Genomic DNA, 23,368 nt, shown 5'->3' with positions numbered 1-23,368 from the left:
GGTATTTTAAATAAAATAAATACAATACAAGAAGTTCACCTTTCATTACACAAGCATGGGGAATTATTGTTGGAAGTTTTTAACTTCGTTTTGGATTTAGTAGTTTGAATGAAACTTCCATGATTGGGGCTGTATATAAATTTCATAAATAAATAAAATGATTCTGCAGTCTCTGTGCTTTAGTTATAAATGTAAAAAACAAGAGTATGCAAAGAGATCTTGATAAAAAAACAATCATTTTATCAATTTGTTTTATATGACATTCATTACATTACAACATATTTTAAACTGGAAAATAATGAAACAACAGTCAGCCCAGCCTCACAACTTTTATTAATAGACAAGATTTCAAGCCTTACTTGTATTGTATGGCCCTTCAGGTAAGTTCAGTAAGGCAAGATAAAAACATATGCTGTTTACTTCAGAGATGAGATTCCTTTTCTGTTAGAGTGAAGTGTTGTATAATCTTGAATGGATTCTGTAAGCATCCTCTCTTTTCATTCATTGTAGATTTAAGGTCAGATGTTTTTATGTGTATCCAACCTTTTCTTAATTATATTATGTAGTGCAGCTGTCTTCTCATCCTTGGAAAAAATGAGACTGAATGTTTTTATCTGTAGTTCTAGATGAACATATTGGAGAATAGCTTTCATTGTCCTAGTATCCTCCAGATCTATGGAATAATAGTTCTATAACATTAACCAGTCATTAGCCATCATGTTTATAGTCTAATATACACTGCTCAAAAAAATAAAGGGAACACTTAAATAACACAATGTAACTCCAAGTCAATCACACTTCTGTGAAATCAAACTGTCCACTTAGGTAGCAACACTGATTGACAATCAATTTCAAATGCTGTTGTGCAAATGGAATAGACAACAGGTGGAAAGCATAGGCAGGTAGCAAGACATCCCCAATAAAGGAGTGGTTCTGCATGTGGTGACCACAGACCACTTCTCAGTTCCTATGCTTTCTGGCTGATGGTTTGGTCACATTTGAATGCTGGCGGTGCTTTCACTCTAGTGGTAGCATGAGACGGAGTCTACAACCCACACAAGTGGCTCAGGTAGTGGAACTCATCCAGGATGGCACATCAATGAGAGCTGTGAAAAGAAGGTTTGCTGTGTCTGTCAGCATAGTGTCCAGAGCATGGAGGCACTACCAGGAGACAGGCCAGTACATCAGGAGATGTGGAGGAGGCCGTAGGAGGGCAACAACCCAGCATCAGGACCGCTACCTCCACCTTTGTGCAAGGAGGGACAGGAGGAGCACTGCCAGAGCCCTGCAAAATGACCTCCAGCGGGCCACAAATGTGCATGTGGCTGCTCAAACGGTCAGAAACAGACTCCATGAGGGTGGTATGAGGGCCCGACATCCACAGGTGGGGGTTGTGCTTACAGCCCAACACCGTGCAGGACGTTTGGCATTTACCAGAGAACACCAAGATTGGCAAATTCACCACTGGCGCCCTGTGCTTTTCACAGATGAAAGCAGATTCACACTGAGCACATGTGATAGACGTGACAGGGTCTGGAGACGCCATGGAGAATGTTCTGCTGCCTGCAACATCCTCCAGCATGACCAGTTTGGCAGTGGCTCAGTAATGGTGCGGGATGGCATTTCTTTAGAGGGCCGCACAGTCCTCCATGTGCTCACCAGAGGTAGCCTGACTGCCATTAGGTACCGAGATGAGATCCTTAGACCCCTTGTGAGACCATATGTTGGCCCTGGGTTCCTCCTAATGCATGACCTCATGTGGCTGGAGTGTGTCAGCAGTTCCTGCAAGACATAGGCATTGATGCTATGGACTGGCCCACCTGTTCCCCAGACCTGAATCCAATTGAGCACATCTGGGACATCATGTCTCGCTCCATCCATGTTGAACCACAGACTGTCCTGGAGTTGGGGGATGCTTTAGTCCAGGTGTGGGAGGAGATCCCTGAGGAGACCATCCGCCACCTCATCAGGAGCATGCCCAGGCATTGTAGGGAGGTCATACAGGCACATAGAGGCCACACACACTACTGAGCCTCATTTTGACTTGTTTTAAGGACATTACATCAAAGTTGAATCAGCCTGTAGTGTTTTTTTCCACTTTAATTTTGAGTGTAACTCCAAATCCAGACCTCCATGGGTTGCTAAATTTGATTTCCATTGATAATTTTTGTGTGATTTTGTTGTCAGCACATTCAACTATGTAATGAACAAAGTATCTAACAAGAATATTTCATTCATTCAGATCTAGGATGTCTTATTTTTGTGTTCCCTTTATTTTTTTGAGCAGTGAATGTACTGTAGGAGGCACAGGATTTGTAATTTGTAATTACTTCTACAAATCAACCTTTCCCAAATTAAAAAATAATAATAACGTACAGGAATCTAGCACTAGTTTCTCTTTTATAATACACACCAACAAGAAAGTTGTACTAGCAGTCTTTATTTTCACCTCTCATAATTATAGAGAAAGGCCACCTCTGTGAGAATTGACCTGGAATCATGGCAGACATCCTCCATAATTACAAATACAAAACAGGGTTTATAATAGGGCTGTTTTTTAAATCCAGCTATATTATTAATTCTGAACAGATTCACCAGATTTTAGGAGCCTACCTCTTCTGCTTTATCCATTTCTGAATTATATGAAATCTGAAAGACTGGGTTGTGTGCAATGTGCAATTGTCATCCAGTTGGCTGGTATATTTTTTGTAGACTCCCCATTGACTCCAACACCATCAAATCTGGTTGCTCTTCTGATTGGATTTTGGCTGATATTTAAACTGCATAATTATAGAAACAATGAAGTCATCCTTTTAAACATCTGAATTGCCCATCTAAAAAGTGTCTATCGCACAGGCTTTTGGAGTGTTGCCCTTGACATACCAAGCTATGCTCAACACAGATTTTGGATCAAAGGAATACTTTGTATTTTTGCATTTGAAATAATCAGTTAGCTTTCATATGGAATGTCAAGGAATGGAGGCAGAGAAGTGACACAAGAGGAGGCAACGTTAATGGGTGCCCCCCTCCCAGCAGTGGAAAATACATTTTCATTATTCCCATATTCAGTCCTTCACTACATGAAGGGAATGAATAAAAGTATTTCCCCAAATCCTCCTCCACTTCTACTTTAGTTTCTCTGTGTACCATGAATTGGTTCCTTAGTTCCCTTTTCTTGCATAGTTTCCTATGGTTACTCACCAGGACTTCATACATGTTTGTATGAGGTAGTCTTGTCATGTTACAAGTGACAGGAAGTCAAGGACTATAGTTTTCATAGGGCCTCTTGAGATTTTCCAAACTGAGTCAACAGTCAAATGTCAGGGTGATTGGTTTGTAGATCAGTTTCTTGGCTATGATAGTCAATGATCAGTCTGAGTCAAGAAGGATTTTTGAAGGGAGGTATCTGGATTCCATTTGACAAAGGGAACTACTGTTACACTACAATCCTAAGTATGTTTATTTTAACCTTAAGACATTCCCACAATATTCAATGAAGTGAACTCCTTGGTAAATATGCTTAGGAATGCAATCTTCATCTCTCGCCACATTCTTTTCTGGACCCCCTTCAGATGAACACCAGACATCTTCCGGAGATAATACATCTTTCAAAAATTAAAGCCACAAAGATCAACAATATCCCATGAAAAAGCTTTTAGTGTGAAAGCTGAGCATTTTGACATGAAGAAATGGTGGATGGCGGTTTGCAAATATAAAACCATCTGTTATGATCATCATACTGAGATCATCAAAAAGTGAGGAATTTCTCCATCTGAAGATTCCAATGCCACGACTTTGGCTCATCGATATCTTGAGGTACTTCTGAGGTGCTTCAGTTCTGTTCCAATCATCTCCCGTTTTGTCACCTATCAACAAAGGGTATGATCCTAAAAACCATTTGAAAGTACCCATTCAGAAAGAAGACCTTCCTGAACAATTTGGGCAAGGCTCTAATCTGTTTTATCTTCACCTAAAATCTGATTCTTCAACTTGAAGAAACATTTATTTTTTATTTTTTTATTTGGTTTGTCAATTGCTTACAAGATAATAGGTATAAGTAAAACCATAGTTATGACTACATGGATACATATAAGAAAAATAAAAGAAACAATAGGACAGGCGGGGGTTTTTGTGTGTGTGTTTTTTTTTTTGGCGCCTCCCTCCTGCTGAATAAAGGGAATACAACGGTCCCCCGCCCCCTCGGCTGTTGTTCTGTGGTAAGGTGAAGAGGCTGAGGATGGAAGAAGTGTTGGGATTAAATTTTGGAAAGGTTAAGTGGAACGTAACCAAAAAAGATACAATTAAAGCTTTTAGAATTATGATGTTTCTTCTGTTTCATCAAAATTAATCAATCAGGTTTGGAAGAAGAAGAAGATAAGGGAGGGACTAGAGTATCCCAGTTAGAGCACTGTTAGGATTCGATTGTTGTAATCTTTATTTATTATGCTCTTGTTCTCTGCTAGGGCCTCATGGAGGACAATTAAAACATTTCTGTTTTAATATAAGTTTTTACTATTGTCAAAAGACCAGCACACAGAATTCAACAAGGCAAATTCAAAGACACACACCTGCATTTAAAGGGGATAAAATGAATTATACGTAACACAGAACCTAAAACAAAAGTTATTTTATATTTTACTAATTTGCAGCATGCTTGGGGTATGCTGAGTTAAAGGTACAAAACTTTTGTTTGATAGATTCACAAAACATTCTGGTTCCTGCTTAGAAAACACATTAAAAGATATAATTACAAATAATAATTGGCAAAATGAAGACATAGTTCGCTATTTTCATCACCCCAAAACCACAAAGACATTGCTTAACCATACTTTTGAGGGAAGGATATCAAATCAATCTAGCATAATAATCTTACAATATTTTAGCACTTGTGATATGGAAGAAGGCAATGATATATAAAATAATTGGAATTTCCTTTCTAGAAAAAAAGACATGTAGGGGTGTGGAATAGTTTGATCCAGTTGAGCTAGGAAGAAACTATAGCTACATACTCCCCCTTTTCCCTACCAGAATAGAATTAATTATTTGTGGATGATCAGAGTAAGAAATTAAACTAATGAAGAAAGAAGTTTTGTCATTCCTAGATGAGAGAAAACCATCATGTTTATATACACCAGTTGCCCCCAAGCAATCTTGAAAATGCCCGGAATTCATTATTTTCCAAAGGTGGGAGGGAGGAAAAAAAACTAGAACACAATTCACTGCAGGGGGGCTAGACCTATTAGATTGTTCTCACAAACACATCCCTCTGATTAATGGACCCAGATGGTTTTCAGAAGGAGCTGGTGGCTATTCCCTCTGGACTGCTGCACAGTCAGTCTGAAGCCTTGGTTGCCCCTTGGAATAAGAAGGTGGCTGAAGGTTTGGATTGAATTGCAGTTATGCAACCTCTCCTCTTTCATGGATCTGTTACTTCCTGTGGGTAACTTAAAGCAAATGAAACAAGAAAAAATACACCTAGATCTCTACTGGTGTTCAACAGGAGATGCAGTTGACTGAACACAGGTTGCAGCTGCTATTAAGGCCTACCTTTTAGTAAGGTGATGAAGTATTGACTTTTTCACCCTTACCCACTATTTGTAGATAATCATCCCATGGTCCTGTTTTGGATAACATCTGTCCTCTTGGGTAGAGGAAGAACCTTGGCTTGAGGAATCCCTTGCAGGGGCATGCAGAAAAATTTGTTCAGCATCTGTCAGACCAAGTTTTTACTTATTTTATTTATTTGATTCGACTTGTCAATCACTTACAAGATAATAGGTGTAAGTATAAATATGAGTAAGAATAAAGGAAATAGGTACGAATAAATGGGGACAATAGGACAGGGATGGTAGGCACGATTGTGACCTTATGCATGCCCCTTACAGACCTCTTAGGAATGGGGGGAGGTCAAAGGAGTAGGGGTTAGAGGGTGTAACAACAGAGACAGGTAGTGCGTTCCAGCCATTGACCACTCTGTTGCTGAAGTCGTACTTTCTGCAATCAAGTTTGGAGCGGTTTACATTGAGTTTGTATCTGTTGTGTGCTCTTGTATTGTTGCGGTTGATGCTGAATTAGTCATTGACTGGTAGGACATTGTAGCAGATAATTTTGTCACTTACAGGTAAGATTCTGGCCTTATTGCAGGTCCAGGAGAGATATCTGGGGAGGAGCCTTGTCCAATGGGAATAGTTTGAATCTGTTGGGCTTGAGGAAAGGGATAATTGTCCTTAGAACTGTGAGTTTAGTCAATTGTTCCCCATTTCCATGCCTTTCCTGGCTTGTTAAACTGGCCCAGTGGAATGACATGTGATGGTCCTAGTGGTGGTGAATTTTCTTTGAGTAAGAGGATTGTTCCTTTACCTCTTAGAAGCCATGGTTTATCCCCTCTCTAAATCCCACTATACTGGACAATTTTTATCTTGTATCTAACCTTGCTTTTCAGGGAAGCTGGTTAAAAAGGTGACTGTACAACAGCTTCAGAGGACTTTGGATGAAGTGGATTATCTGGATTATTTTCAGTCAAGATTTAGACTTGAGTATGGGATGGAAATGGTATTGGATGAGCTTTTGGATTATCTTTGGTAAGGGCAGGATGGGGATTGTACATTCATTCTTGCCCTATTTGACTTTTCTGCAGCTTTCAATGTCACCAGCCATGATATTCTTCTGGATTGATGACTGGGAGTGGACATTACAGTGTTGTGCCAGTTTGTCTCCTTTCTCTAGGTTTATTCCAGTGAATGGTGATTGAGTAGAGGAAATTCTGCCATTGGCCCCTACTGTGCATGGTGCCACAGAGTTTAGGTCTCTCACTGCTCCTATTCAACATTAATGTGAGGCCAAAGGTGCAGTCTTCTTACAGGTATCATCAGTTATGCTGATCATCATCTTCTTTTAACAACCCCATAATCCTTTGAGGGGTGGAATCTGGGCAACTGTATGTGGAGTGTTTTAGTGGCCGGATACTCTTCCTGTCACCAATGTGGAGTTTTGTTCAGCAGATATAATCTCAATGTGCCAGAGAGAGAAATATCTGCCTCTACCTAGATCGAACTCACAGCCTCCTGATTGTGAGGTGAGAGTTCTACCTCTAGGCTACCGCACCACTCCATCATTAATTGTGCTGATGATACTAATTATACATCTCTGCTCCAGGCAAAATAAGCAGTGCTATGGATGTCTTATTCCAGTGCCTGGTTGCTGTGAAGGCCTGGATGGCACCAACAGGCTTCAGCTGAATCCTGACAAAATCTAGTGGCTTTGGCTTTGGGGCCCACCAGTTCTAGGGTGATGTCGTCTTTGATGCTGGATGGGGTTGCAATGTCTCCAAAGGTATGCAACTTGGGTGCCTTCCTGCACTCATGATTCCTGCCCAAGAGGTAGTCATGGCTAGGAGGCTTTGCACAACTTCATGTTGTGTGCCAGTTGCACACGCAACTCCTTTTGAGTAACTGGAAACAGTACAAAATGAAGTGTGTGCTTCTAGAATAGCATTTGAAGACATTTGAAGGTTTACATGCCGTGGATCTGGTTTTTCAAAGAGTTGCCTTTGTCTAATTTTGTCCATCTATCCCATTACATTTGACAGAAAAGACATGATATGGTTTCTGTCTGCCAGAGACCTACATTTGGCAGGTCCCAGGAAGTGGGTCTTCTCTGCCTTGGTGCCTGCCTTATGAAACATCATCCTTTCCTCTCATTCATTTCCTCAAAACCTGATTATGTCATCAGTCCTGGGGGGGCCCTAGGGGACCAGTGAGGTGCTGAGGTGGCTCCATGGTTAACATCTTCCCTCTTAAACTTCCCTCTTAAACTTTGTAGTTTTTACTTTTTTTAAATAAAAAGTGCTTTTATACATTAGCTGTTTTATAGTTTTGCTGCATGCTTCCCAGAATCACCTTATGTGAGATGGGCAGCCATGTAAATTTCACAAACAAATAAACAAGAAAAAGAGTAGTTAGATCATCTGTGAAACTTTGTGCCAAGTAAGGCAATTCCAGAATAAGAGGATAAATGTCTGGAAACCAATATTTATAGCTGAGGCTGATGTGAATCCTGACAATAGGAAAAATATCTTTCAAATGAATTGAGGAGGCCATCTGAAGAGAAGCACTATGCCATTTGCGCTGATAGGTAATTCTATGATTTGAGCACTGGCACACAGGTGAAACACATTAAGCTGTAGCTTTCTTGCCTTAAGCTCTTACTAAACAATAAAGCAATATAGACAACACCTTTGGTTCCATTTAACTGCTCTGTGGAAATTTTGCTCTTCTCCACCATTTTCAGCCTGTTGTAACCAGGACAGCTTATACTGTCACATAAACAACTGTTAAAGCTCCTTTTGGACTCAATCTCTTCAACTGACAGATGGGAGATTGCCTTTGACTACAAATATTTGGTATGCAGAGCAATTAACTTCCTATTTTCCTCTTCCTGGAGTGCTCCTTTTCTCCACGTGGGGTATAATATTACATTTTGATTTGGAAAACTCTTTCAATTTTTGGTTGTCCTTCAGTGTCATCAAACATTGGATGCAAAGAAAAAGGTGGGTTTTCCTCTTTTCAAACCGGTTGGGATTTAGAAAGAGCAACAATTGAAAGATAGATGATAAGCCTTGTTTTCTTTTTTAGTTTGTTTTAAGAAGAACACCAGGGGATCAGCGGATAAAGTGAGGTGGGTAAGAGGATTTAATGAGGGACTGTATGCTGAAAGTTTAACTTGGTGCCAGGTTTTTAATGTTTATGGTTTTAGTAGATTTAATAGGGTATTATGTTGTTTTTCTATTGATATTATTTTAATTGTTGATTAGGAAGTTAGCTATAAGATTTATTTCAGTCAATAAATTGTATCAGCAGTGGAGTATGTTTGGAGGCGGGGGCAGAAGGGAAGCTTTTTGCTCTGTGTGGTATATTTACATTTAATCTCTTATTGAAAAGCTTCTGGATAGGCAAATAGATAGATGGCAGTCCAGTCTTTTCTTTAAAACTTCCAGCAATGAAGCACGCACAACTTCTGAAGGCAAGCTTTTCTCCTGGTTAATTGTTCTCACTATTAGGAAGTTTCTCCTTAATTCCAGGTTGCTTCTCTCCTTGCTTATTTTCCATCCATTGTTTCTTGTTTGCCTTCTGGGGCTTTGGAAAATAGGTTGATCCCCTCTTCTTTGTGATAGCCCCTCAAATACTGGAATACTGTTATCATGTCACCCCTAGTCCTTCTTTTCTCTTGACTGGTCATACCCAATTCCTGTTATTGTTCTTCATGGTTTTTTTTTCTCCAATCATCTTAGTTGCTCTTCTTTGTACCTTTTCCAAAGTTTCAACATCTTTCTTTTCTAATGCAGTGACCAAAACTGGATGCATATTCCAGATGTGATCTTACCAAGGATTTATAAAGCGGTACTAATTTGGCTTACAATATATCTATACCTTTGCTCATTATTTTTTCCACTGCTATTTTCTTGAATCAGTCAGATATTAAACATTTTCTGCAACTCTCCCAAAGGCAGAAAAGTTGCTGCTTTTGCTTTTCTGCACTGAATCTTTATAGTAGAGTGAATAACCACAGAGCAAGATGGATGGATATGCTTGTCTGTGAGACCTGTTGACAGAGCAGAAGAACAAGTGAAACTTTAATTCCCCATGCTTTCCTGAGATGCAGAAGATCCTTCAGATTGTGTGAGATATTTCTCTCTACTCTAACAGATGGAAGTCCAGCCTTTACTGCCAGAAATCTCGGTGGAGGTGTGGGAATCTGGCAAAGAAGAATGTTTCAACAAGTAAGGTAATTCTATTTCTAAGGAAAGCGGGTGGGGGCCTAGATATTTCCCTGGGAATTTGGAAGCACAGTTTTGAGAAAGAGAAAAAAAAATAGTCTCCATGCAAAAACATAATCTGTAGTTCAAATGATTGCCTGTATTCCATTGCCTAGAAACATAATATTTAAGGACATCTCCTTTAAGTTGTAGTTGTCCCAAAGAGAAACAGTTTAAAGTTTTGATTTTGATAAAATCCTATAGCCAAGATGCAGGTTTCAGTGCAGTCAAGAGTACGATGAGAAACTCTGCCAAACAAAATTATCTTGCTTTATTGATGTGCACATGTAGATGCTCTCATTTATTTTATTTATTTATTTATTTATTTTGTCAAGCAGTTATAACAGGTATAAGTACAAACATAGTTATGAATACATGAAATGGATACATATGAGAAAAATAAAAAGAAACAATAGGACAGGGACGGTAGGCACGCTGGTGCGCTTATGCACGCCCCCTACACATCAATAAAGCAAGAGAAAAATTATCTTGCTTTATTGATGTGCACATATAGATGCTCTCATTTGTCATAGGGTTCCCACAGCCCTTCTCTTCTCTTCTCAAAAATATCACCTTAGTAGGGGGCCTATAAAACATCATGAGAAGGAAATGTTCACCCTTTATTATCAGCATATCTCATTTTTGGCATTGAATGGCCACCCACCCAAAGGGCCAACAGAAATGTTCCTTAGTATAAGCATCTCCAATCTGGTGTGTTTCAAAGTGTTTTTATAATAAATGCTGAAGGTTGTATTGTCAATAGACTACTAGGTTGGAAAAGGTGCCTCAGACATCCCATTTGTGTTAACTATTTTCTGCCATCATGGTCATAAAAAATCATCTCCATAAAATATTCAAATAAAATCTAATCCTCAAAAATCTCCATTATTTTTTTCCCTCCTGGCATGCATGTTTTACATTATATCCTTCAGGGTTTTATTATTTACATAATTTCTTACACACACACACACACACACACACACACTTTTTGTCCTTGCTCTAGCTTGGAGTGAATTCTTTTATGACATAAAAGCTTAATAAATCTCCTGTAATTTTCTTCTTTTTTGATACCAATAACTAACTGATGACAACTGGTTATTATTCTGTGCAATTTTAAGTGTGTTTCATATAAAACTTTAAGGAAAAACATGGTTGAACTTTCTGTCTAAGTTTTCTTATTAAAGCTACCTTTTCTTATTTGCTAGCTCAATTCTCCAAAGCTCTCTAAACATCCACCAGTTGGTACATGTCATTACTACCTTTTCCACACATACATACATACACAGTGATGGGTTATAATGCTTCTACTCCCAACAAAATCAGGGTATAAAAAAGAAACTTCACTTGATTACAACTCAGTTCTAGTGACTTCCTGTATGAATTTGTGCAATTTTCTTGGCACTGGATGAGTGTCACGACATCACTGTCATTATCCTAAATCAGCAGCTACTTTAAAAACAAACCCTAAGGCCTCTATTGTAAGTTATTGTTTCCCATGACCCTACTTTTATTATTTTTGGCTTAACCAGCCTTCTTTGCTATTTTAGTAAGGTTAACTTATGCTAAATACTTTGCCACCAAACAGAAGTTAAGCTAACTCCATGATCCTACAACACCATTAGGTTTCTATTCTAGCATAAAAAGCAAATCTACTTTTATTATTAATGCAACAGATGGATAAAAGTTATGTTGTAGAATCATGAAGATATTGTTTACATTTTATCATCTTACCTGTCTATGTATCTGTCTACCTGTCTATTTGTCTCTCTCTGTCTATCTGTCTGTCTGTCTATCTATCTATCTATCTATCTATCTATCTATCTATCTATCTATCTATCATCTATCTAGGATAGAATTCTTTATTGGACAAGTATGATTGGACACAGAGGAATTTGTCTCCGGTGCACAAGCTCTCGGTGTACATACAAGCAATAAGTAATAAATCATGATCATAGTCATTGTAAAAATACATTCATCATAAATCATAAGATACAACACTTAGTGATAGTCATAGGATACTAAATAAGCAATCAACATAAATGTATCTATCACCTGTCTATTATCTCTCTCTCTCTCCCCCCTCTCATGTTCTTCAAAAAGAACATATCATTGCAAAACATATCTTTGAACTTTAAAGTTGTCCCATCAGCCCCAAGGCTGATTCATATAGCTACTTAATTTTATTTTGTTGTTGGTCTGTGTTGACAATCTGTAGATAATTCTATTATGAACATGAAATGTCAAGCCATTGAATACACTTATATCATCTTTGTGGGCAATGTGGGCAGCCCTAGCATGGTGTTTTTATTTCAGGGGTCTGGGGTTTGAATCAACCCTTTTCTTCCCTTTGACATTAAACAGAAAGTTGCAGCATTCTTCAATAGCAGCAAAGAAACAGTCAGAAATGCTTCCTGAATACACAGGTAGAACAGAAGGAGAAATAGTACAATGTCTCATAGCAAGATATCTTATATTGAATATTCCTAGTAGACCAGAGTTAATTAAATGGATAAATACATTCAGAACAAATAGATATTACAGAACATATCCCTTTTTATTTATTTTTTCTTCACAAAACATTGAACCACACACAAATACTTGGCTAAAATATTCCAGGACAATCACATCGGGATGGAATAATCACCCAAAGTGCTAATATTTTAACCTACGCTTCTATGGTGTTTGCTGGGAAAACATAAAGCTTTAATTCATACAGTGCATTCTAATGTCACGTCTATTATTTAAATCACCTCCAGTGATTTTCAGAGTCTCAAGCCATTAAAGGAACATAAGTAAATGAATCTATGTTTCTGTCCCAGTGCACTAAGAACTCAAAAGTATAACAAAACACCAGGCTTTGCAAACCTGGCAATATAACTGCTGAACCAAACAGCACTGTGAGATCAACCATATGCACAGTAATTCCCAAATTTGTACTGGCCAATATATTTGGAATGTAGGGTCAGAATCAGAATGCAGAGGACAACTCAGGAGGGAAGAGCAAAAAGCGCTTAAATCTCTTGTATATCTGTTGATTCTTTCCACAAATGCCCCAGAGTTTTATTTTCTGCTCATCTAGGTTGAATTTGTGTTTGAGAGCTTAGTTGAAGGAATTCCTTGGATACCCTTCTTAAATGATCTGGACCATTTGAAAGACAAAACTGATGGTAAATTGATTGATTGTACAGCATTTTTCTGTGTCACTTGCGCTACATGTTAAGTGGTATGAACGAGGCAATCAACAGTAAAATCACTCAGTGGAACAAGTCTTGAAAGAAAATGTTTCCCATTTACTGGTCTTCTTGGTATCATCCTGATTCAGAGAATCATCAACCGAGTCCTTAGAGGGGCGGGGGGGACTTTGCTGTTTATCTTCTATTGCATCCTATATTACCCATGACCTCACATGTCTCCCCTCACCTGCTCTTTTTTCCTGTTCTACCATCATTATCTCCATAGCTGGAGTTCATTTGTTTTTTAAATTAAATCTAAGTGGTAGGAATTTAAGGAATAAAAGCTATCTTTGGAAATGGAGCTATGGAGCTATACAGCAAAGGGGGCAATGACAGCACTAAAATGACAATAGATCAGGCTGATACAGTTCCAGTGGCCTCACTATGACACCCTAAAAAAGATAGTTCCTACTTGTTCAATCATTCAATGCTTAGGTACCAGAAGGCTTTTTCTATACTTCAACTTAAAGCAGCTTGGCCTCATCCAGTATTTTAAAAGGGAGACAGTGTCTGACCAGATGAAGAATACCATATTTCAAGCTACCGCTATTATCTATATCTATCTATTGCGTTGAAGACACTATCTATCCATTTCATCCATTGCTGTCCCCTTCTCCTTTTGTCTTCAATCTTTCCCAATACCCGGGGGTGGGGGGGAGGGGAGGTTTTCAATGAGTTCTCTCTTCTCTTTAGGTGGCCAAAACATTTGGCTTGAGCTTCAGTATCTGTCCTTCTAAAGAACAATCTGTTTTTCTAAAGAACAACCAGGGTTTATTTCCTTTAGGATTTGATCTCCTTGCAATCCGAAAGACTCTTTGTAGTCTTCTCCAGCACCACAACTTGAAAGTATTAATTCTTTCAATGCTCAGCCTCCCTTATGGTCCACCTCTCATAGCTATAATCTTACTATTGGGAATCCACCTACTCTATTTATCTATCTGTCTGTCTGTCTATCTATCTATCTATCTATCTATCTATCTATCTATCTATCCATCCATCCATCCATCCATCCATCCATCCATCCATCCATCCATATTTTTGTCTTAGTCTCTGTGTCTCTATCTGTCTGTCTCTCTGACTGTCTCTCTGTCTCTCTGTCTCTTTTTCTCTTTCTCTCTTTCCCTCTCTTTAGGCCCAAGTCCAAATAAAAGTCTGCTCCTCTGGACTCACTAGAAGAAAGTGTAGAAACTATTCAACCACTCTGGGGAGATGGTGTTTTAGTAGATAAGCACTGCAACATAGAAATCATGTTTTTGGGCATCCTATCAAATAGCACTGCTTCAGTGAAGGGATTCAGAGCCTTCTGACTCTGTTATAACAGAAAGGATTGTCATGTAGGGTTTTCTAAATTATAAACAGCACCTTGAATTGTACCCAGAAGCTTTACTGGCCACCAGTGCAGCTTGAAAACAAAAGTTGCATTCGCCATAGCAAACCATGGCTGTCATTGTCATATGATGGACAGTGATAGCAACAAGAGTAAATTTTATTATTATGGTAACTGACCAATTCAAAAGTAAAAATAGCAAGGCAGTAACAAGTGTAAATAAACTAGATCCAAGTGGCCTAAACATCTGACTGGACAGAAAAAGTATGGACCAGTTGCAGCTTCCGAATGGTTTTCAATAGTCCCCATGCAAAGTGATACAGGCATGAATGATGAGGAGAAGAGGGCTTTCCATCTTGCTTGCTGGGTGACTTTGTTCTTCTTCAGCCAAAGAAGAAGAACAGAATTGCTCAGAATTAGAAATAGGTTGCATCATATACTCTCTGTAGTTTATAAGTATTCTGAAGAAAACTTGTACTAATGTATTAAAAATAAATTACAACTGCTAGATTAAAATGATTAAAAGTGTATCATTGTCAACTTCAAGGAAGATTGAGAAACTATATATTTTTTAATTAGTCCATGATTCATTTAACAAGACTTCAGGGTAGGCAGCTTAAAAATACATTTTAATGACATTAGTTGGCAAGTAAGTTGCAAAATTAATATTTTCAAACATATATCTTAAGAACAATTCTAATAAGGGATTCAGTGGTGGTGTGCAGTAATGAAAATTATATCAATAAGAGACATAGAATCAATCTGAAATAAATTTAACTATTAAGAATTTAAACTGGAAACATTTCGTTCTGTACCAAAATGAGAGCTAAGTATAAGTATAGAGTTAATGGGAAATAACACATGAAAAAGGATAAAACACAGTCAACTAGTCTACTGATAGAAGACTTGATGGCTTTTTGTAACCTAAAGTAGTGTTGTTTGATCTTGGACAAATCAAAGATAATGACTGCAGTATTTTTGGTAAATTAGAAACTGTTGTGGACTTTCTGCAATAATCCAATAATCTATTGTATGAAATCCAATAATCCATTGTATTTTAACTTGGAAATAAAATAAAAGAATATTAAATAAAATGAAACCATTAATCCCTTTTCATCCACTATTTTCTTTGATACAGACCATAGTTTTTGTAACTTCTAATAATATAGTAGTAAGATCGTTCTTTAAAAAGCAATCTTTTGTATACCATTCAGAAGCATTTTCGGATGATATCATTGCAAATTGATTTTTTAAGGTCAATTTATATTATATATTTATATAACTCCTTGCCACGAATATTTTTCCCCAAGATCAACTGTTACATCAGAGTTTAATCAAAATACATATACAGTATTTCTGAACATAAGACGAATCCTGCTTGGCTAGACCAAGGGCCATCTTAATCCAGGGTCTTCTTTCTCACAATGACCAACTAAATGTTTTTGAAGAGCTTTTAAGTTTCAATGGATGCTTTTCCATCCTTGTACCTGCATCTGGTATCAGTAAACCAATGCAGAGGTAACACTGAGTTTCAACACCAATAGGCCTCAAAAGACCTCCTTGGATTTAAAACCTTTTAAAGCCATCCAGGTTAGTAAAATTCACCATATGTTGAACTAACAAACAAATTCTCTTAATTATGGTCTGTAACCAGGAGGATGCTCTTTCACCTTTTCTGTTTTCTTCTACTCAACTTCACCAGATGATTTCTGGACCTCATATTCTGAGGGACAGATAAAAACATCCCATGCACATCAGTTATAAAATGTGATTTGTTCTTGGAAAACACAAAAATTGGCCTTCTTCAGCAAACAGACAACTTATTATCAGGGGTGGGATTCAATTTTTTTAACAACCAGTTCTGTGGGCATGGCTTAATTGGTGGGCGTGGCTTGGTGGTCATGTTGGCTTAATTGGCTGGGCGTGGCCAACTCAATATCCTCACATCAAGGCACGCATCTCCTCGCCTGGCCTCTCATGACTGTGGGGATGCTGCAACAGTCATAAGTGTGAAAAATGGTCATAAGTCACTTTTTTCAGTGCCATTTTAACTTTGAATGGTCACTCCACACAAGCAAAGTACCAGCAAAGGAGGGGGAAAAAACTCCAGAGAAATTCCTGAGACAGGAAGTCTAGTACTGCCAAGAATGTAATAAGGGTTAACGGAGAGGTAGTTTCTGTAAGCAACACCAGAATGTTTCCTTCCTGTCTTCCTTACAGGATTAGGCCAGTAATTTCTTCTAACAACCAGTTCTCTGAACTGCTTAGAATATTAACAACTGGTTCTAGCAAATAGGTGCGAACTGGTAGAATCCCACCCCTGCTTACTATCAGAGGCTATGAATTAGAGACTATTATTGTGAATAACAAAAATGAAATTCAAATAAAAGCCAACTGAACTATATCACTTTTGAAATATGTCCCTCTTCTTGTTAGTGGAGCCAGTGGATGTATATACAGTGTCTTTTTAAAAAATGTCAAAATGTTATTCTATGGGAATAGAATAATAGAATATTCTATGGAGTATGTTCTATTCAATAACACCCTCACATTAGATTACATTCATTCATCAAAGTTGAAACCTCAAGGTTATTTTTACTGGCATTTCAAATTCCTACCATTTAAGGTTTTCATAAGCTGATAATTTAGGTTAGATAAACTAGATAAATCAGCTGAGGCCATATTACCAAGTCATGGAGAAAATGCTGTCTGGTTCCTAGAGGGGTCATTTGTCCTAGTGGGAAAGATATATCTGAATGCAAGGATTACAGAAAGCAACTGATTTCAGGTGACTTCATCCAAAACCCCTCTTAAGTGAGTATTATTTATTCAGTTCCTTTCTCAATGCTTTGCAATCATTAAAAAGTGAGACTGAAGTCTTGATGAGAAGCTGGATAAGTTGTCTACAAATGAATAGGCCCTCTGCCAAGTGAAGGGATCTTGCACTTGTTAAAGGAAAAACACTGTTCACAAAAATAGTTTTCCTTTTCAATGCCAAAGGAAATCAAATTGTAATCAAGGGCTGAGAACAGACTGAAGTCATGCAGACTGTCTTGCCTCAGTTTTTGGCAGCCTTAAATGTTCCCAGGAATATTAAATATAATTTATGTTTGCAAAGGGAAATGGTTTTATTGAGCTGGAAATTTGTTTTCAGTAACACTTAAGCAAGGCACCAATCAGCTAAAGATGTAGGGACATAGAAAACTAAAGAAAAGTATCATTGTTCTATCTCCAGGACAAAGCAGACTTGAAGACCGGAGTTGAATTCAGCTCTTTATTAGCAACCAGTAACTTCAACTAAAGTCGAGCTGCGGCAGCCCTTTTTATAGCGGCTGCTCGTGGCTCGCAACCAATGGCATTTATTTAAACTTCCCGCCGCTTAGGCGGCCAATCCGAAACTGTCGTTATTAACCAATCATTAAGCTATGTGGACTAACCAATAGAAATGTGGTATTAGAAGTATGTACATGAATACACTACAATCATCTTCTTCTGGTTTTATTGTACAGGCAACACTGTTTACTTTTGCTTAATGAGGCTGTTTCACCATCTTTCAAGACCACAATACTTTCATGGCTCTGTAAGATAAAACATCTAACTCTAAATCAACGTAGCAAATTTATGAAGTCATGAATCACATTTCAGCAAATGTAAAAGGCCATTATATTTTGACTCCTGTAAGTCATGTTGATTTTAATGAGACGCATCTTCAGATAACTACATTTAGAACAATTGAATTATGGTATTTTTGTAATAAATTAAACAGCTGAAGGAATGGACCTTGAAGTTAACAAATATTATATATACAAATCAGAATAAGAAAAGTGGAGGAAGTGATATTATTTTTGTTTGTTTTTTTATATTACAGAGTCACATACAACTGTACTATTTCTGCTGAAGAAAAAAAAAAGCTTGCTTATGATCTGACTAAACTGCTTTCATTTCTTTCACTTCCTATTTTCTGTGGAATTTTCAGAAGTGATTATATGATAACCTCTCTTCATTTTATGACATGAGTACATGTAGTCCTCAACTTAGAATCACAGTGAGCCCAAAATTTCTGTTGTTAAGTGAGACATTTGTTAAGTGGGTTTTGCCCTATTTAACTACCTTTCTTGCCCCGGTTGTTAAGTGAACCACTGCAATTGATTAGTAACCTGGTTGTTAAGTGAATTTGGTTTCCCCATTGACTGTGCTTGTCAAAAGGTCATAAAAGATGATTGCATGACCTTGGGGCAGTTGCCAAACATCTGAATTTGGATCACATAATTATGGGGATGCTGCAAAGGTTGTAGCTGTGAAAAACGGTCATAAGTCACTTTTTTCAGTGCCGTAATTTTGAACGGTCACTAAATGAACTGTTGAAAGTTGAGAACTACCTGTATTCTTAATTGCAGAATGCACCTCCACTTATAGCGTTGGACCACACTTCATAGGTGAGACTGCAGTGCTTAATATTTAGAATATCCTTCCTCAAATCTGGAGTCCTTCTCATATGTAGGACTATAACCCTCATCACTTCAAGTTATGTTTGATGAAGGAGATGTCAATGTATTTCTATTCAACAGGAAAACATTGAATTGAAAATCTATGCTAGAAAGTCAGATACAATAATTATAAGATAAAATGCAATGATTTAATACATAAATATGTAAAATAGACTAAAATGACATTAAATTATATTTCTGTATCATCCTGGCAATCTATTCCAATCAGGGCCATATATGCCGATCTCAGTTGGACCATTTTAGTCAAAAATTGTGCTGTATAAATGTCATTTTCAGATTCTGACCACACATGAAGTATGTTGTTTTAATATGGGTATGTCCAGGAAGTACATCTCTTATCTCTGCTTTGTAGAGACTTGCTCTGGTTTGCCAAGGGTGAAGAAAATTAACTAGTTTGTTCAGAAAACCTTTATTGAAGTTCAGCCAAGACATTAAGAACAGAGACTGAAGCTGTATTGAGCCAAGCCATGAAGTCCTGGCATAAATAAAGGCCCAGAGCAATTGCTCAGAGGTTGAGAGATATGTCAGGAGGGGTTTTTTTCATTGCTTGATTGTTCGTGTCGATACCGTAAGGGAGACATTTTGGGAAGTAAAAACTTGTTTACTGTTGTGGTTACCCTCCTCCCCAACTATTATTGAACAATGTATTAAAAATAAGGAGAGTATGCATAACCTTCCTCAAATGGCAGACGTGATTTCAAGTAAAATAAACTTTATTTATTAAATGAGACAACCATGTTTACATAGAATAATATTACATAAGCAAAATGTTATGAAGCCTTGTTCTGCATCAAAATAGAGGTTCATCAAACAAAGACATTAATGTATTTGTTAAGAAGCAGAGAGAAAAGTTCTAAATCAGAGATACTATATAAAACAATAACACTTCTTTGATGAACCTATTGAAAGGAAATGTAAGGGAGCAAGTCAATAAGCCATCAGAGCAGGCAAAAATTGTGCTATAAAGCATAGTCTGCAAGAAGGTTTTGCGAGTGGTAACACTGTTGCTATGGGCCACAACCATCCAGTGGAAAATCCCATGAGTGTGACGGGATGACATTATCGCCCATTTCAATTGTTAAGTGAGTCACAGCAGTTGTTAACAATTTGCAATTTAACTTCTGTTTTTTCCATTAAGGCTGGTTGTTGGAAACCAAATGGAAAGTGCTCAATGGCAATCACAGGATGTATCAGTCACAAGACTGATTTTTTAACATCATCATAACTTTGAATGGTCATTAAATTAGGCAGTTGATAAACTAGGATTACCTGTATATGTCAACATCTGCGAGATGGTGGTGTTGGCAATCCAAGCTCCATTCTCTTGTACTTCTTGTGAAGTATCATCCTGCATATTTTGACACACATATGTGTGGACACATCCTATGGATGTTAGGGAGGGAAGAGGTAAAGAGAGGGGGGGGAGGGGGAGGGTAATAAGTAAGTAGTTGAAGCATTCTTTATTTTGCTAAGTGAGACATTTGACAAATGAGTTTTGCCCCATTTTATGACCTTCCTGGCCACAATTGTTAAGTGAATCATTGCAGTTGCTTAGTTAGTAATAGTTGTTAAGTGAATCTAGCTCCCCCAGTGACTGCTTGTCAGAAGGTCACTAAAGGGGAGCACAGAACCCCAGGACATTGCAACTGTCATAAATATGAATCAGTTGCCAAGCAACTGAATTTTGATCATGTGGACCATGCAGATGCTGAAACAGTTGTAAGTGTGAAAAATGGTCATAAGACACATTTTCAGTGCTGTTGTAACTTTGAACCATCACTAAATGATCTGTTGTAAGTCAAGGACTACCTGTATTCATTTCCTGCCTTTGGGCTGCAATGCCACAAACATTTGCTTTGCAGCATGGCAAAATGGTCTAATTCAAAAGACAAGGAACAACAAGAAAATAAAGCCAGAATCTTTAAGTGACTGACTGTGGAGTGACCATCCCTTTCTCATCCAAAGGGATATTCTGATTCATGGCCAGACCTGTCAGTCACTAAAACCAACATTCCCTCATCCCTTCTGTGGCTTGATGCTTTTAAAAAAAAACAATGAAAGAGGATTTTCCCCTTTTTCATTATTCCCTTGCCATCATCTCCCCCACATCCTGCATCATATTGGGACTACCATTTTTTTGGAAACCTGGGATCAGAATGGAGTAGATTCACCTTCTATCTCCTAAATGAAAATCTGTTCCAAACTTCATTCAACTTCCTCCAGCAAATTCAGTTCAATTTCTACTGTATATATGCTCAAGCCTTTCGAGGGGTGGGATTCAAAAATCACATCAACTGGTTCTCTACCCTGCTGGCTGGGTGTGGCCATGGTGGGTGTGGCCTACCAGAACTTCCTGTTTCTGGCTTCTGGTGGACCTCCAGAGCCTGGGGGAGGCCATTTTCACCCTCCCAAGGATCCAGAGGCTTTCTCCAGGCCTTTGGGAGGGCAAAAACAGCCTCCCCTGGGCTCTGGAGGCCCACCAGAAGCTGGAAACAGGCCCATTACCAAACTTTCAGTACTTCCAGGAGGGCCATTTTTGCCCTCCCAAGAGTCTGGAGCCCCCCTAGGCCACTGGGAGGGCAAAAACAGGCCCTCGAGATTACCGAAGCCGGAAACAGTCCAGTTTCCAGACTTTCAGAAGGCCCATTTCCCCCCTCCCAGAGCCTCCAAGCGGACCCTGCACTTACCTCCATCGAAAATGGGTCATGTGGACACTCCTTGGAGGGGTGGAGCAGCCGGTCAGTTGAAATTCCAGTGCAGTGAACCAGATGTAACTTTAACATCCAGTTCAAGTGAACTGGTCCAAACCAGTAGAATCTCACCCCTTAGCCTTTCTCAGTTTGCAACGAATTTCAAATAGGTTTGGGCAAAATGTGCCAAGGGTCAGTAGTAGAAATTGGAATAGATTTGCAGGTTGGAGGGCAGGAGGCAACAACAAGGCAATAATGAAAAAGGGGGGAAACCTCTTTCATTGTTTTTTAAAACCATCAAGCCACAGAAGGGATGGGGGAATGTTGGTTTTAGTGACTGACAGGTCTGGTCATGAATCAGAATATCCCTTTGGATCAGACTTCTATTGATCATTCCACAGTCAGTCACTTGAAGATATATTCAGCATTATGGCTTTATTTTCTTGTTGTCCCTTGTCATTTGTGTTTTGCAAACCTCCACTCTTCATTGTTTCATTTAATCTTGGGGTGAGTTCTGTTTGATTATTTGGGGGGGGGGGGGATAATAAATTGCATACACTATGCAGAAGATTCCAAAAACAAAAGGAAAAAAATCCTTCTCTGTAGATATTTTTTAAAACACCAATTCTTCTCTTAATGAACCTGCAAACAATGTCATACAAAACATTGTCATTTACTGTTTACTCTCTTTGTCACTTGATCCATTTAGCTCTTCCCAGGGTTTCTGTAAATATATGGAGCCTCCTTGCTCTCCACTTTGTTGACTTCTACTCCTGCTGTGAAATCTCCATCTGGCTCTTCAGCCCATAACTCTCTCCCCAAACTTTCACTAATTTAAGAGACAGCCTCATGGAAATGGAACAGCTTCATTTATTACTGTGACAGGGCAGATGGCAATGAGTTTTTAAGAGACTGTAAGGTTAGTGGTGAAAGACTGTAGAATATTGGTGCTTGGTTTGGGTGAAGGGAGAGGTTCTGACCCAGGCAATTAAATTTTCAAACATTCAACAATCCGAAGCTTCTCAAGTAACATTGTAATCCTTTAAACAGGAGATAAAATGGGAATTTTAATAAGAGTTATAGGAAGGCATTTGGGTAAAGTTATGAGTTAATAATCTGCTATTAGCTTGAATCACTGAAATACTTCTGTACTTCTTAAGTCTCTAAGTGAAAGTTATGCAAAATCTAATATATTTGTATTTTGGAAGAAATAGATATTTATTATCAAGACTAAAGTGATTTTAAATGTATTAAAGTATGATTCCTAAGGCCTGCAGTGCAGAATCATGTTACAGTTGAAAAGCAGGAGAATTATTGTTCATCATGCCATTATCTCTAAATACTAGGTGGATAACTAGAGAATATTCATATCAAACTCTTGCGTCAATGATATGTACATCAATATTGATAAAGATGCATTAAGCAAAATCAAGCATTTTACTAGACATCAAGTATCATTAATATGATTAATAGTCTGTGTGTAATTAAATATTACAAATATTGATCCTCTATCACTATTCTTCACTCCTCTAAGGCTCACTTAACTTCACTTCTCATTTACTCCTCTTCAATGGATACATTAAGAAGAAACTATAATATTAATACTATTGCAGACAGTATAATCAGATGAAAAGAATATATTGACTTGTTTTCTACAAATTTATATAGTGGTTACCATAGACAACATCACTATTAAAAAATATGTGCAAGGGTTAGTCAACTGCAAACATTTCAAAAAGCTTTTCATTTAGTAGGAGAGTACAGGATTGATTTTATTCAACTGAAATCAGTGACAC

General features: G+C 38.0%; 2 long non-coding RNA genes across 2 annotated transcripts in view; both read left to right on the top strand.

Moving 5' to 3' along the window:
- LOC148125156 (uncharacterized) overlaps positions 1-4,114 on the top strand; it is a 45,244-nt gene extending 41,130 nt beyond the window's left edge. The window contains exon 3 of the long non-coding RNA XR_015744501.1: positions 3,573-4,114. This is a non-coding gene — a long non-coding RNA (uncharacterized LOC148125156). The remainder of the gene's footprint in view (positions 1-3,572) is intronic.
- Positions 4,115-9,566: 5,452 nt separating this feature from the next.
- Positions 9,567-23,368, top strand: part of LOC148125155 (uncharacterized) — an 89,395-nt gene continuing 75,593 nt past the window's right edge. The window contains exon 1 of the long non-coding RNA XR_015744500.1: positions 9,567-9,783. This is a non-coding gene — a long non-coding RNA (uncharacterized LOC148125155). The remainder of the gene's footprint in view (positions 9,784-23,368) is intronic.

Source organism: Pseudonaja textilis, chromosome 8, assembly GCF_049901715.1.
Source record: "Pseudonaja textilis isolate UNSWEBS1 chromosome 8, rPseTex1.2, whole genome shotgun sequence".
Taxonomy (NCBI): Eukaryota; Metazoa; Chordata; class Lepidosauria; order Squamata; family Elapidae; genus Pseudonaja; species Pseudonaja textilis.
This window is presented reverse-complemented; position numbering and strand designations above follow the sequence as displayed.